The following is a 14,983-nucleotide window of genomic DNA, read 5'->3' as shown; positions in this document are numbered from 1 at the left end:
CTTTGCTTGGCAGATGAAGGCGTCGTATTCACTGTCAGCCGGTCGTCTGCCGCCCGCCCTGTACTGATGAGGTCTTCAAGAATCGCACCTCGTTGTTGCGGCACTGCCATGGAAGCCATTTTCGGGCACGAAAAACATATTCTCGCGCTCTCAGATCCGGTGAGTCGAGCGCGGACGAGGGGCGGTGGTTTGTGGCCCAAATTAAACACATTTCGTCTCTTCTTCTCGCCTGCTTGCGGCAAGCACCTCCACCCCTGCGGGCTCCCTTAATTGGGTCAGCTGGACAATCGCCCGCCGCCTCCTTCGTCGCCACCTCCTTTTCTTCGTTTCTGTACGTTCGCGGTCTTTCGCCCTTCTCTGGAAGGCGTCCCATTTGCCTCGATTGCGTCCGCACGTCGTCTTCGTGACTCGAGAGGTAGCGGGGGGGGGGGGGGGGGGGGGGGGCACGAGTGAAGTGCCTCTACGCGTGCGGATCGCCGCCCGGTGGCCCGGAAAATCTGTTCGCCCAGAAGCAAGTGCAGCTCTTCTCTCGCGCGCGCGTGCCGCAAGTGCGTAGAAGTCGGTCTTTCTCCTCGCGAAAAAGAAGCCGCCGGCGCTTTGTGCGCGCACTCGGGAAGAATGCATCAAGGTCGCGCGCTCGCTTCGTCCCAACAGCCAGCGGCACGTTCCGTTCGCCGCACGCGCCGAACTTGACCCGCTTTGTTCGCCGGCGTACCATTACGTTGACGCGCCGTCGACAGGAGACCCCTTTCGCATTCGTCTCGGACGCGCGAGCGACGCCTGAGTGAAAATGCGCCATGTACGGAGGGCACACGCGATGCGTGAGATGGGCTGCCCCTGACAGGTCCGATCATCTCCGGGAGCCGTTGTTGGATGATCTATTCCGGCCGTGGGTCTGGTCCTCGAATACGTAACGGAATCGAGAATTGCTCCGGGGGAGGGAGGGTGGGGGGTGTCAGTGTAGAAACGCCGTCCGGTTCTCTCGTGTGCGTTTGCGTACCGCGCGTTAATAGCCGGATGCCGTTGTGTCGAATATATATATATATATATATATATATATATATATATATATATATATATATATATATATATATATATATATATATATAAGTGGCCATAATTTTGCTCGGAATTCCATCCAGTCGGCGAAACGTCAACGTGCAAGTGATGCGCTACGGTAGCGCTGTGATGAAACTGGTGGAACCGCTATTCGAGGGTGTGCTTGTTTGTTGATTGTCGAACGTCTGTTTGTTGACTGTGGAATGGTTTTGCGGACGTACGAAATTTTTTCCGCCAATTATCGGCGCCGTCGACCTTTTTTTGTTTATATGTGCCCGTTGGGATGTTGTTTTCTTTTGCTATATCAGTATTGTTGCCACGTGAACTGGATCAGCCTTGTTCCTTATCTCATCTGCTTCCACCCTACCGTTGTGTCAATCTTAACACACACACACACACAAAAAACCAGCATGAAAAAGACGTGGAGCAGGAAAGGACCGACAAACACGGATGCTGGCTCGCAACTAACATTTTATTTACAACGAACTAGAATAAGTAGAAACACCACAAAGAAAGCATAGCAGAAGTCCTCTCATGCGTGCACGAAAACGTAAGAAGCAAACTCGTGGCAACCCCGTGGCTGGCTAATCAAGAGCGGATTCGCAGACACTCCAATATGTATCACACTTCTGCCTGTGACTAAGCTATCGAAGGTTGACTGATACATCGGTCACCTTCGAAAGACATGTAAAACGCTTCAATCATTTCTCTTCCTTTTTTTTCTTTCAGGACTATATCCCGGTGCAGAATCTCAGTTTTATCAGAAACCGGTTTGAAACAGGTTGTGCGGCAGTGAAGTGCCAAATGTGAACTGGTGCCATGCTTTATGTTGAGTGCATGCTCCTGGATCATGATATCTATTTATTTCCATACCTCGCCCACTGGGCATCGTGCACGATGCTCACGAGCCCGCTAACGACGGTTTGAAACTCCGCTTTCGAGATCTGCGCGCGCCGCTCACGGAAACACTGCGCAATCGGACGTGCTTCATCATCATCAGCCTGTTTTATGTCCACTGCAGGACGAAGGCCTTCCCCTGCGATCTCCAATTACCCCTGTCTTGCGCCAACCGATTCCAACTAGCGCCCGCGAATTTCCTCAATTCATCGCTCCACCAAGTCTTCTGCCATCTTCGACTGCGTTTCCCTTCTCTTGGTACCCATTCTGTAACCCTAATGATCCAACGGTTATCTAACCGGCGCATTACATCACCTGCCCAGCCACATTTTTTTCTCTTGATGTCAATTAGAATAACGTCTATTACCCGTTTGCTCTCTGATCCAAACCGCTCTCTTTCTGTCTCTTAACGTTATGCCTAGCAATCTTCGTTCCATCGCTTTTTGCGCGGTCCTTAACTTGTTATCAAGCTTCTTTGTCAGTCTCCAAGTCTCTGCCCCACATGTCAGCACCGGTAAAATGCACTGATTGCATACCGTTCTATTTAATGATAAGGGTAAGCTTCCAGCCAGGAGCTGACAATATCTGCCGTATCCGATCCAACCCATTTTTATTCTTCTATTAATTTCCTTATCATGATCAGGGTTCCCTGTGATTAATTGACCTAGCTAAACGTACTTCTTCACAGACTATAGAGGCTGACTGGCGATCCTGAACTCTTGTTCCCGTGCCCGGCTATTCATCATTATCTTTGTCTTCTGCATATTAATCTTAAACCCAACTCTTACACTCTCTCTGTTATGGACCTCAATAATTTGTTGTAACTCGTCTGCATTGTTGCTGAATAGAACAATGTCATCGGCAAACCGAAGGTTGCTGGGATATTCGCCGTCGATCCTTACTCCTAAACCTCCCCAGTTTAATAGCTTGAACAAAAATGGCCGCCTCCGGGAGCGGCGCGCGCGCTGCGAAAGATCGCAGATCTCGCGATTCCGCTGCGTTTGCGGCTGATTATATCGATGGATCGAGCAGCAGTGAGTCTTATTATGCTGGATATTCGCCGTACTTTGAGAGCGACGACGACGCAAGCCAGCCCGGAACTTCGGCAGCCGCCGCCCGGCACGCCAGACAGTAGTGCAGTGCACTTAAATTTCTGTAACGGAATGCCTATTCAACGAACTTCTTTAACTTTTTTTTCGGAGATAGCGCCTATTAACACGCAATACATTTTGTATATCTCATAATTTTTGTTACATATTTTTCTTAGTTGATAAAAGCGTGTCTTTACAAACTTTGTTCAATTTTATCCCACAATCCTGATTCTGGGAAAACACGGGAAAGGCGGGAGGTGGAAATTCAAGTCGTTGAGCAATACGAGAACAAAAGCGGGAGCCAGCATATCGACAAGTGGCCTTGAAGAAGACAACTTGTCGAAACGTTGGCTCCCGCTTTTACTTTGTTCTCTTTTTGCTCATAATCGTGATTCTGGCAATTTATATCATTTTTGTGACATGCACCTCGTTAATAAAACTTTTATGCGTGAAAAGTGCATTCATTCTGCTTTTTGTTTATGAATTTAAAAAATATTGAGTGCAGTAGTTCCTTCAGAAAAAGAAATCTGGCGTAACCTACAAGAAGCACCTATCCTCCCCATAGGGAAAGAGGTAAACATCGACTAGTTTGCCTTACGTAAACCTTTCCACGAGAGCACGGTGATGATCGTGAAACATGTACTTTTCAGTATGACCATAATTCTAGCGCTAGAGCTGCCATCGGAGGTACCCGACGTCGCCCATACCGCAGAATTGTAGTTGTAGTTTGCCGCTTGTAGTTTTCCGCTTGAACCTTGTAGTTTGCCGCTTGACATTGAACAAATGATCGGTGATGCCAGCCCCGTTACTCCTTAGCCAGAGCTCACAGAGCCACTGGCTTCAGAAGAAAAGCTCACTGTCTGTCGACGTATCTCCTGTTCCGGTAGCAGAATTGCACTGCCGTGCCAGCTGTTTTCGGTTCACTGTCGGCACCGATTCGAGTACAAGCGTCGGCGATACACCCTCCCCCCCCCCCTCAACCTTTCCGCCTGCATTCTCTTCCGCTCCCCTTTCCTTCACCTCGCCCCTGTTCCAGTGATCACCGAGCGTCTTTATTTTGCGAGCGAAACGAAGCGAACTGCGCTCGGGCCTCGCGAGAACAAGACCTCCGCCGCCCCCTTCTACGCGGGCGGATTGAATTTGCCCGCTGGACCGTGGCTCGAGTGCGCCCAGCGCGCTGGTGTTTGCTGCTGCTTCCTCCTGTGGGCGAGGAACGAACGAGGAGCGCCCATGCATGCATGCCTGTCTCGGTTGTCTTCGCGTGTTCTTCTGCAACGGTAGCCGTCGGCACTCACGCACGCTACATTGCGTTTGTCAGGAGGGCAAAAAACGGGAGGGGGGAGGGGGACCTTCCGCGTGACACGCTTTACACGTGTTTTCCATCAGAGTGCGGTTACACCCCGCCACGATTGGGCGCCCACATACGGTGTGCGACTGCTCCGCCGTGCACAAAGAGGTAGGTCAGGTGACTATGGCGCTCTGCTGTAGAACTCGAGGTCGCGGCATCGAATCCCGGGCGTGGCGGCCGCGTTATGGTTTGCGAAAGCGATTGCTTATAAGGTTTGAACAAACCGAGAGGGCTTACAAGTGATACCGAGCAAAACGCTTCTGCGGTATCCATAACATGCCCAGAAGCCTTAGAACGTTAACCCCAGCAGTTTTAACGCCCCAGCAGTTCAAGCGTCGCCTGGCATTGGAAAACGATATCCGGCTTCTTGTTCGCTGCATTTTAACAGCGATAAATGCGGGCCAGGGAGGGAGACGTACGTGTCGTCTAGCTTCTTGTCCCGTGTCTCACGCCGTTAATGAATGTGTACCAACTGCCCAAATCAATACGTTGCCGAAAGTACGCGAACAGGCGTACTTTCGTGACCGATGAATGCATACTGCCTGTGCTTCAAAGCGCTACGATAGGAATTGCGTGTGGGACCTCGTGTAGTGTCCGTACGAGAAATAGAAAAGCATTAATTATCGCGCCTTCTTTGCAGTTCTCGCACAGAACAACGACAAGGACGACAACAGTAGGAGTGTTCACTTATTAAATGCGAGGCATTTCTTTGCGAACATCTGTCACTTTGACAATATCTATCTAGCAACCTACGTCTTGGTGCTCTTCCGTGTCGTTTCATTAACTTGGTTTGCGCTAAAATTGGCATAGTATAACAAGAGTGTATGACGAACATAAATTATTGGTCATGACATGAATATCATGACGTGTGTCATGTTGGTAATGAAACAGCCGCTTACGTTCTGGTGCTCTCATGGTAGTTTCGTTAACTTTGTTTTTACCAAAATTGGCATAGTATGACAAGAGTGTATGACGAACATAAATGATAGGTCGTGACATGAATGTCATGATATGTGTGTCATGTAGGTCGTTAAACGGCCGCCTACGTCTTGGTGCTCTCATGATCGTTTCGTTAACTTGGTCAGCCGCCCGCACGCTGCTTCGCATAACATATATTCCCACATGGTGTGGGATCTGCCGGCTTTTCTCATTTCAGTTTATTTATCTCAATTTCTCATTGATTTACCTCATTTAATGTCTCACTTGTGGCCAGTCTCCCTCATGGACATATGCCATGTTCAAAAGGACTCAACATCAACGTGAACTAGTTCTTTATTCCTGAAAAGACGCACAAATATATACAACCTTGCCATTGAAACATGCACGGATGCAATGGCTAATCGTCATAACATACGTGGGATTCTAACTGTAATCCTGTCATATTCGCTTTCTCCTAGGTTGACGTTTGTGTCACTGATGTATTCTGCGTGGGACACGTGTCCTGTTGCATTCCTTTTCGTATTCGTTCTCTCTCGTGCTTATTTTTTTTCTAATCATAAACCTCGCATACGATATTTTATTATTATTATTATTATTATTATTATTATTATTATTATTATTATTATTATTATTATTATTATTATTATTATTATTATTATTATTATTATTATTATTATTATTATTATTATTATATATTCTACAGCATGCCAACTTCCTCAACTATAGAAATTTTCTCTATCAGCACAGCGGTGTTCTACGCGACAAGGTTCACTCGCACATGGGACTGCAACCGCGGGACCGCGAAGACTGCTCGCGCAGCTTGTGATTACAGCGTGTGCGCGTATGCGCGCCTCCTGGCTGACGACCGCGTTGTCAGGACGGCGTGCGAATAGAGCTATTGCTGGGCGGGCTTTGTCGTAAATAACGGTCTCCGTTCGAATACGATGCTCAGCGCACCCACATCCGCGCTGGCGTCGTCGACCTGCGCGCGTATGCAGCGGTGGTTGTTGTACCGCGCCCGTCGGTTGCCTTTGACAGCACAGTGCCCTTGGTCGCGGAAGCCGCCAGAAAAAGACGTGTTCGGATGTTGTCGTTGTTGTCGCTGGCTCTGCGCACACTGTTCCTAGTGAGAACCCCCCACCGTGGTGAAGTAGCCCGTGTCGGTGCTCTCGTTTCCAGTCATCCGTGATGACCAAGTGGCGAGAACGACCTCGGCGCAACAGTTCGGCTTTGTCGCACATATATATATATATATATATATATATATATATATATATATATATATATATATATATATATATATATATATATATATATAGGCGTTCGCTACGTGCCGATGTTCGTATTTCTGACGCGAGAATGTTGCCGTTCGGCGATGCCGGACGACAACACGCTTCTGGAGTCGCTGGTGCGTGGGGCAGAAACATTCTATTCGTTCGTCAAGTGGTGGCTTCCGTGTGTGTGTGTGTGTGGGGGGGTGTCATTATCGAATATCCGCAAACATACGACGCTGTTAGCATTCTACTATATATGTTAGTCTGACCATCGCTTTCTTTTTTCTCTTTTTTTGTTTTGCGCTGGCGCAGGGGTACACCATAAATGGGCGCATAGAAGCATAGAATCATTTCTATGTATTTAGCTTCATAAGTACCTTTCGATGGGGTAAACTCCTTCGTGAAGGTTTCGTGTTTATAGGCTTTATGTAGTCCGTGTTGGTTGTAGCTAAATGCTACAAATGCGGCACTGCAATGAGCATCGTTACTGCTCTTTCTTCTTTTTTTTTCAGATATTCCTCTGAAGAAATGTTTAAAATCTGCGAAAATTTCTTTTTTATACCCTTAAGTATATTCGTTGTTAGGATTTGCGGCGACCAAGAATGTCAAACATTTTAAACAGGTTTTCTTTATATTCTAAAGTATCAGCTACTGCCGTAGTGACGCTGCGAATAGAAGAAAAGCAGGTCTTAAAGAAATTCATTGGATCAGTGGTAAAGTGCCTCTTCAATACCGTTCGAAAAAGCTTTACGTTCATAAAATGTACCGGAAGTGTTGCGTGAAATATTTTCATATAAGCGTCTACTTATAGTACAAAGGACATGAATTCGAAGTCACTGTTTTTGTTCTCCTATACAGAAGGTTCACGTAGAGCATACTAACCTTAATATCTAATTGACATTTAAGTCCAAATTTAAAAGATCTTGGTCAATATTTAAAGAAAAAGAATCTTGTTCGATGACTAAAAAAACTCAGTAGTAGCTGTGCTTTTTTTTTTCCTCTTTTTGCTGATTGAGTTTTGATCGCATGCGCGAATGCTTGACGATAGCAGTCCAGCTAGGAATTAAAGGTTGCGTTTATTTTGTCAAAAATGACTCAGTGTGACAGGATGGTACATTTTCACTGCGGGAAACTCCTCGCTCAACGGCGCTCGAACGTACGGGGATCCCACGAACGACGACGACGGAATGGCGATGGGATGACGATGATGGAACAACCACGACGACGTGACGACTGTATGACGATGACGCAGTGAGGACAAAATGACGAAGACGGCGTGACGTCAATGGGATGACGTTGGAATGACGACGACGGTATTGTGACGACAGCGTGACGTCAATGGGATGACGAAGCTGGAATGGCAGCGACGTCGTCGTGGCAATGGGACGACGATGTCGAAATGATGACGATAGTATAACGACGATGACATGACGAAAAATTACATAATGAAGCTGGAATGACGGCGATATAACGACAATGATGATGTCACGGTGGTGGCATCGCGAAAGATGGCAGGGCGACGATGGGTTCATGAAGCTGGAATGAGTACGATGGATCTCGTTGTAACCTTCGTGTATACAGTCGAACGCCGCTACAACGAAATGTCCTGTGTAACAATTGGTTATAGTTATGTCCCGGCTAAATTCCTGTCTCTCGTATGTACACTGTGAACCCCTTTACAAGGAAGACCTCTAGAACGAATTTGTCTGTACAACGAAGCAATTTGGGCGTCTTCGACGGCTGGCTCGTTGCTTTACAGCGAACGCCGCGTAGCGGTGGCACCGCTGCTCTCCGCATGTGCGCGCCACTGAGCTACGCCACTGAGCTCGAGTGACGTACTTGACGTGCGTGCCGGTGTCGGCGAATGTTGCGGTTCTGTTGCACTGTTTCATGAATCACTCAGGTCGTGTGCTGCTTGTAACTCAACAGCGGGTGCGGTGGCTGACGAATACGTCACATTTGACTACAACGTGATGAAGTAATCGTAACTGGCGACTGACGACATTTTCAGCGACATCTAGGGCGGAAAGAACGCGAATGTGAATGAAAGCAACTGTAATGAAGCGCCTTCAAACGAACCACGAATTTCGACGGCAAGCCACGTGAGAGCAGCATGCGACGATGTGCAGCTATACCTTGTGTCACTGCTTTGTCTCGCCGTGGAGCATGCCGTTAACGTGGTGCAATAAGTTTGGCTGCAGTTGCATATTCCTTTAGACGGAGTGTCACAAAACATTAGCGACTTATTATGGCGAATGCCTTAGAAGGCTCATGGGTCGAAAAAATTGACCGTCTGGCGTTATGGCACCAAAATTTAAGCACCAATATTGGGGGGGTCGAACACACCACCTTTGGCGTTAAGACCAATTAAGACACAGTTATTCAAGATATAGTTATCAAGGCACTCGAACCCACGACCTTTGGTGTCGATTAGGGCGAAGTTAATTAAGGATCTCGGGAGCGCGCAGGCAGGCTTTCGCCTTCATCCTATTTAGCGTATGCTAAAGTCACTGTCTTTCACGTTACATAAATGTTTTCTCATGTTGAACGCACTTCGCCTGCTGTATTGTGAGCGGAACGGTGTGCGATCGTTACAACGAAGTTGCTTGTATAACGAATAATTGGAGGTCCGAAGTACATCGTTATAAAGGCGTTTGACATGTATATGAATTAATATATCCTGCAAAGAAACCACGACGAACGCGAAACCCCCGGGAAAAGCCAATCATAACCAACCAATACGGCGTTTGACCAAGAAAGAGGGTAATGCAGAATCATAATACAAATTAATTTGAAAAATGAGTGGACGAATTCGAATTGATTCATAGCTGCATTTAGGTTAGCTAGCGAGACAAGCATAAAGGAGGAGAGAATTGACGCGACATGCGCCGTTGTCCTTGTCCTGCCACTTTACCTTAGGCAACAAATTTATTTGACAAAAAACGAGATTATCGCTATATCTACAAGTAAGTTGCATGACAATGGTTGGATTTGAATTGCAAAGCAAAATTAACCGCTCACCAAGGATTGGAAAGTATACGGTATGAGCCAAGGAAGAACAAGGAAACACAGCTTAGCAGGGAGCGCACGGCGTGGAAGCGTTCTCCGTTTCGGAGGCGCATCGCGATGGTATCGCGCTCGTTGTCCCGTCGTCGCGTTGGTCGGGCGTTGACGTAATCCCCCCGGAAGTTTGCCGCCACGGTCTCCCGCCGCGTTTGTTCCACGCTTGGGCTGCACCAGAGGCCGTGACGGCCCCCGTTTCGGGGGGGGGGGGGGGGGGGGAGTGTTTCGGTGTGGTGGCGCGTTCCGCGCACACACGACCGTACGTGTATACGCACACAAAAATGTGTATACACGCATACACGTATACTCTCCCATCCCCCACCCGCCCGCAATGCTGATCCGCGCAGCCGCCGGCGTTGGACGACGCATGCAAATGTACAGCGAGAGGCTCTTCTTGCCGCCCCATCCTCTTGCGCGAGGAAGGGAGCAAGTGGGCATTGCCGACCTGCGGCCAGCAGGGGCGGAATGTGTCCTTGCGTCTCGGCATTCCGCGCCCGATGGGACGTTGCGGGCGCTCAGTGCACGGGTCGCGGGCTCTTTAGAGTCGTTGAGCAAATCGCCGGCCGTTAGGAATTTATAGGGTTCCTGTTGCCCTTCACTTCCTTGTTTTCCGTCTCTGTATTCTACTTTTGCAACGAAGCTGTTTAAGGGTAGTTTCACAGTCGTTTTCGTGCGGCGGTGAAGGCTGGCGCGCCGCTCCTTATTCGGTCCTTAACAGTCGGCAAAGCAACCTTTCAACGGCTCCTTAAAGCCGGCAAAGCAACCTGCATCAGAGTAGCGAATATTTGCTTTTAAACTTAACTATCAACGATTATAAATCAAAGATACATTGCTTGTATACCTCACTCGAATAGACATCAACTTCGTTGCGTGTTTATCTTATCCAGTAATTAATAATTTTAATGCGTTAGCATTCTTAGGGTACTTCGCGCACATTCCGGGGCTATGCATCTATCTTTCTATCTTTGTATCTACGTTTATATCTATGTTTGTATCAATGTTTGTATGTTAGTACCCAACCTTTTTCACGCCTATACCTGGATCTCTGGCTAGTCAGTGGCCGAATGGGTAGCGCATCGGGCTGTTGTGCTGAGGTAACAGGGTTCGAAGCTAACCAGCGGACCAGCTTGGGTCACGGAGTATGTGGTAATGTGTACGCCCGTGCCGCACTTCAGCAAACGCTCTTTCACGCCCACATGGGTCACTGTAAAAGAGGGACTGGGTAAGTAAACTGCTGTTCGCAGAAACTCTTTGACACCGACTTGGAACACTGGGTATGTGCCACTCGGTCTGTACTGCTCTAAAATGAATCTCTTTGACGCCAGCTTGGGTCATGGGATGTGTCAGTAGGTGCCTGCCGCTCTTCAATGAACATCTTTGACGCCAACTTGCGTAACTAGATATGTGACATTTGGAATGTGGCGCTCTGCAGTGACGAAAGGGATCCCTTAAATTTCTCCGATGATGAGCCAAATCGGACCCTTGTCACGACTCACAAGTGTTCCTCATGGACAGCAACCCGACGCATTAACAGGCTGCGCCACAACTGCATCGGGTATGTGCCGCATTTCAATGAACCCCTTTCACGCCAACGTTTTAGCTAGCTGCGCCGCAAATGCACTAGGTATGTGCTGCTCTTCAGTGAGCCTGTTGCCAACTTGGGTGGCACTGAGTATGTGCCACTGAGTGTGCGGCAAGCGAGGAAGCAATTCTCGGCGTTCGTATAGGCACCGGCGTGTCACGCTTCTCGTCTCGGAGGCCATGCACGGACTTATCGGCAGTGCCACTAGATGGCGCAGCGTCTCCAGAACGAAGCACGAGAAAGGAGCTTGGTTGAAGCCTTGACGCGTTTCTCAGTGTTCGCTCGCATCGGCACGCCATGCATTTGAGAGGCCACGAACAGGCTTCGCGTCGGTGGCGCTATATTGCGCCGGGTGCACCGTGGCCGACTGTTCTTGGGGAAGCGCGAAAGAGGAGTCCTGTCGCAGTACCCGCCTCATGCATAACTCGTTTCGACGGTGGCAATACGCTGTGTAGATGTATTTATTCTGTGCTAACGCATTACCGTCGGCAGTCATCGTGAGTTGGGTTCTGCCGCAATTTCTTGTTTCTCACGTGACGTTTAATCGGCTCCACTTTGGAAGTCAGCTAGGAGAGACCACATTGAGAAGCGAAATAGCGGCGTACCAAGCACCTCAGCGTTCGTGTTCACGCACGATCATCAGCGTTGGCTTCGGCATGCACGAGCCTGCCGGAGATCCCGCCTGCAGCTAACATAGGGGGCCTCAGTCCATCGTCGCCGGCCCTCCCGTGTGACCTGCGAGAATGGCGTCGAGACCTCCGCCCCCAAGAAGCATTTTTTTTTATACATTCATAGGGTGTGTTAATTTTTTTATACAGCTTCGATGTGCTCGATGTATAAGTTGATCTTCTTTTTTTTATGTTGGCAGGTGACTTTAACGAGAGAATCGTCGTGCGAGTAGCTAGCACGAATTGCGCTGACTCCCGCGATTGCCCCATGCACCTCACGCAACATTATATTTCAGCATGAAGTACACACAGAAATAAACCTTGGAACAGTCCAAATATATTCTATAGATAAAGCATCGCAGAGTGGTTTAGGCGCGTCAAGAATTCAACGTAATTAAGCAGCGACGATCTCCGCCGTCCGTTCCATTGTGGTGCTGAATTCTTGATTGGGCCGTGTACCTTCGAGCTGTGACCTTTTCAGCTGCAACTGTGAGCGGTGCTTTCGCATTGCTGGGTTCAGAGGGCTTTAGGTGTCTCCGCCGCGCTCTGCTTATCACGCGTGTAGGGAGCATGAGATAGGCAACAAAATTTATATTAATAAAGGTAGGGCCTGTTGAACGCCTAGCTCGCATAGTGAATTGCGTTGTGGCACGTCGTTCTTTGCACTGCAGTAAATGTATGTCGTTTTGCATAATTTCGTAGCGTTATATATAGTCACACCGCGCTGTACTTAGTTGCATAGCGCCGTATATGAGCGACAAGAAGAAGGATATCCGAGGGGCGTGAAAACGTTACGTGAGAACACGCGTATAATCTCCATTCGGTCGTTTCCCGCGACTAAGCACTGTTCCTATGTAGGCTGTGTTCTTGAAGCTTCCAGAAAAGCTGCGGTCAGTTCACGAATTTCTACTTCTCCACCCCCCCCTCCCGTCTTTCTTTTTGTAACTTTTTTTTTTCCTCAGAAGAACGCGACCTCGATAAGCTTTCAGGGTGAGAGGGCAGCTTGGTTTCATAATTACCGAGGATACATCAATTCTATCCGCTGACTTGTCTTTGACGGCGTTAATCGGTTCACGAGAACAGACCTTTGCATTATATTTTCTTCTGATACTGAAGCGCACCATCTCTGTCTGTCTTCCCTTGTCCGCGTCGCGTAGGCGATGTGGTTCCACTTGATCAGTCTTTCGATCTGTAGTCTTAAATTCGGTGCAAGCTCGCGGCACGATGGCGTAGAAAGGAGTTCGACCTGAACTGGCCACTGTAGTCACCGCAAACAAAGCCAACCGTTTGCGGCGGCACGTGCCATCATTACGGTCAGTCGGACGACGACTTTCAAGGAAAGGTGTGGCTTTCAAGGCGACTGAGGCAGGAAGAGACGGGCTCGATAACGAGCATAATAGAGTTCCCTTCTGAGGCGTCGGTGTCACAAAGCCCACGAAGAGTGCGTTAGGAGAACAGAGCGAGCACAAGAAGCATGTGTCGTTCAACTAGCTACACGACGAGTATGCCGTTATAGAAAGAAAATCTCAATAGTAGAAACTAGTGAACCAGTAAATCAGTTTGTAAACATGCAAAACAGAGATGTACTTCTCTACGTAGACATAGTGTAACGGTAGAGAATATAGTCACAGCCTTACGAAGAAACGAAAAAGCCAGAGAAAGCTTAGGGGAAGCCTTCTGAGGCCACCTTACGGCCGCTTTCGGAAGGATCTCTCGGATACCATGGCCCCCGAGGTATAGGTCGGCGCCCGTCACACCTCGGAGGCCATGGTGTCCGCGTGGGCTCGCATGAGCTTTGAAATCTGACGGCGCGAGCGGGCTGCCCGCCGGCAGTACTACGTGTAGCGGACGAGAACGGCTTTGTTTTGTTAGCAGAAAAGTTGTTCTTGAGGACGTGGTAGTGTCCGCAATGAGAGCCTGATGCTATCGCAGCAAACCAATTCAGAGCGGAGGAATCGCTAGATTATAGTATGGGAATGCACGCCGGCTAATGCTTGTTCTTTTATCTCGTTTTTCTATATATATTTTTTCACGGTGCGTTCGATTAGTGCTAGCAACTAATGAGCTAACGTATTTTATTGGCTTTCATTGCCAGGTGTCTTTAGCATACCAGTCTTTAGCATACCAACGAAATTTTAAAACGCAGCTACAAGAGCGTGAAAAGGCGCAAGCTCTTTAACGAAGCTACCAGGGCTAGGGTGCCTCGATGTCCTCCTCGCTCGAAGCCGCGGGCTAGGTGGACACCGACGCATCTTAATCATGGCGATCGCACTGCGCTTTCCGGAAGATACTTTGCTGGGGTACAGATCAATGGTGCGAAAACTTCAGATGTATGTGTGCCATGTATATCATTTGTATAGCATACCTGATTAGCTCAAGCAGGCTTGGTGACTATTTGTCATCGACGTGTTTCAGAGGGTATGCCAGTAAATCATCATCGTCATCATATTATATTTGTACTAACTCAGTGCATAGGTATTTTATTATCTCAGTATAAGCATTTCTACATATTAAGAAAGCTTACGACAACGTAGACAGGCAATTGCTAAGAATAACCTGAAGCACGAGGGCGTAGATTACGATTTCGTAGAGCTTCTCAGGGAGATACATAGGAATACGCAGTACAAATCACGTCAGAACGCTGTAAATGCATGGAAATTGTGGAAATACGCCGAGGACCGAAGCAAGCATGCCCTCTGTTTCCATTGTTGTCCACGCATTGTGTTGAATGCAGGGAAAGGCAAGTGGGAAACAGTGAATTAGGTTTTAATTTATATTATATCCGTAGTGGGCACATGGTGCAACAGAGGGTCCCTGGGCTGCTGTATGCGGATGGCATAGTTCTACTTGCGCACAACGCAGACGATTTACAGAGACTTGTGAATCCGTGTGGCAATGAATATCTAGGCCTTAATTTTAGCTCAGAGAAATTGGAGCGTGTGGTATTTAGTGAAAAGACGAGTAATAACGTGTTATCAATTAAACATCAAGTCATACATCCACAGGTAAGCGATTTAAATACCGAGATATATACATAAATGCACAAACATGTACAAGATAAT

The 14,983-nt window shown here is 48.1% G+C and overlaps 1 protein-coding gene across 2 annotated transcripts in view; it reads left to right on the top strand.

Moving 5' to 3' along the window:
- Positions 1–14,983, top strand: part of LOC135904104 (elongation factor-like GTPase 1) — a 155,886-nt gene that overhangs the window by 54,931 nt on the left and 85,972 nt on the right. The window lies entirely within an intron of this gene.

The sequence above is a fragment of the Dermacentor albipictus genome, chromosome 1, assembly GCF_038994185.2.
Source record: "Dermacentor albipictus isolate Rhodes 1998 colony chromosome 1, USDA_Dalb.pri_finalv2, whole genome shotgun sequence".
In the NCBI taxonomy this organism is placed as follows: Eukaryota; Metazoa; Arthropoda; class Arachnida; order Ixodida; family Ixodidae; genus Dermacentor; species Dermacentor albipictus.
This window is presented reverse-complemented; position numbering and strand designations above follow the sequence as displayed.